Consider the following 1,588-nt stretch of genomic DNA (forward strand, 5'->3'; position numbering starts at 1 on the left):
TTTCTTCCGAAAAGTTGTTAACTTTACAGACACTTTGTGAGAACCCACAGGGATTTTGTTGCACGTGTTTCGCCCCAATTTCGGTAAAGACAAACCCATGGAACTTAATAAACGTGTAATCTTGTTACCGCCGTCTTGTTTTGATCAAGCCAAGTAGCGGGTTTTCGGTTCAGATCGTCCGGATCGATAGGCGATAAAATCCAGAGAAAGTGCCTTAAACAACTTATCGATCAGTGATGATGAATTAGAAGAATTTCTGGATAAATTGTGAAACAGATGTCCATTCGTTCACCAGCGCAGCCATTCCAGCCAGTCTGGTATGGCCAGGAATCGAGTAAATTTCGCTTTGTTCAGCTCGACTTCGTCCAGATCTCGGCTTATTTGGCAGTTGGGCTAAAAATCCTGCGGTCGGAATTACCTTCAGTAAGCTCGATATGCGAAAATCGAGCAATTATTTACGCGACCGAAACAATTAAGGGTTGGTGCATTTCCGTCCGATTTGCCACCCTTCTTGAATGAGTTTTCGTCACAGTTTACTCGTCGGGCGCTCTAAACGTCCGGAATGTTTTCGGATCAAAAGAGAGGCCCCGGGGGCGCAAATTGAAAATTGCCAAATTCATTCGGGCGAATCGTCCCCAAATTGTGCCGAGATTTTCATCTTTGAGCGGTTAAAACCCGCCAAACTTGCAACGGTCAAATCAATAGTCGCCTGCCAGAAAAACGAGTCAACTTGAACTACAAAGTAATTGTTGAGTGAAAATATGTAGTTGTGGCGCCAGTTCAATGTTGAGGAATTTTCGTTTTGGCGTCCTGCAAGTGGCACTTGATTTAAGCCCACCTACATCAAGTTATGCAATTTCGCTTTTCCTGCCCATAATCGGCAGCTTTTTCCACCGGCAAAAGAATAACCGCTGATTGTTACACTTTCAACAACATTTCTCCCCTTCCGTGTATCACGACGCTGATTTCCCGATGATGTATAGTCCTTCAGGCCCTAAGAACTGTCTGGACGTGGAAGATTTACGACACTCGTTCGCTTGTTAAGCGGTCAAACGCCAGTGTGCTGTTTTAAATGATCTTCAATCAGTTTTTTCCTTTGCCATTGTTCCCGACATAGAGAAAGTGTTATGGTTTTCCTGCGAATCGCTACATGAAAAATCGTTTCTTTCTCGAAACTGGTAACGTTCCCATGGGCATGAAGGCAAATTTGAAAACATCTAATTTCTCGTCATTGGAAATTTGGTTCCGACGTTTCCCCAGCACGCATGGCTAGCATCTTCAGCGCTGTATTTGCTCTGTGTGTTCACACAGTGATTCGAATGAATTAAATAGCGCTTCCATTCAGGAGCGTAATCAAGTGGATGATGTGGAAAAATCATGCGCGAATGAATCAAGTATTCCATTCAGGAACGCATCTGACATCGGTTGGCTCACTCGCACCTATGGGACTCTGAGAGAGATGCTAGATTTGTTAGGCGCTGCTGCGTTACAAATTGTCACCTCCACGGCTAAAATTATTTCAGTTTTGAGCGAGACGAAGTTTGAAAACAGATGTTGATGCCAACGTTGGCATCAAATGGTTTAATGG

The 1,588-nt window shown here is 44.0% G+C and overlaps 1 protein-coding gene across 1 annotated transcript in view; it reads left to right on the forward strand.

The window, feature by feature from the left end:
• LOC109543494 (spondin-2) overlaps nt 1-1,588 on the forward strand; it is a 55,906-nt gene that overhangs the window by 1,217 nt on the left and 53,101 nt on the right. The gene's annotated exons all lie outside the window — the stretch shown is intronic.

Source organism: Dendroctonus ponderosae, unplaced genomic scaffold, assembly GCF_020466585.1.
Source record: "Dendroctonus ponderosae isolate FM_Combo_2020 unplaced genomic scaffold, Dpon_F_20191213v2 Dpon_F_20191213_7, whole genome shotgun sequence".
Taxonomy (NCBI): domain Eukaryota; kingdom Metazoa; phylum Arthropoda; class Insecta; order Coleoptera; family Curculionidae; genus Dendroctonus; species Dendroctonus ponderosae.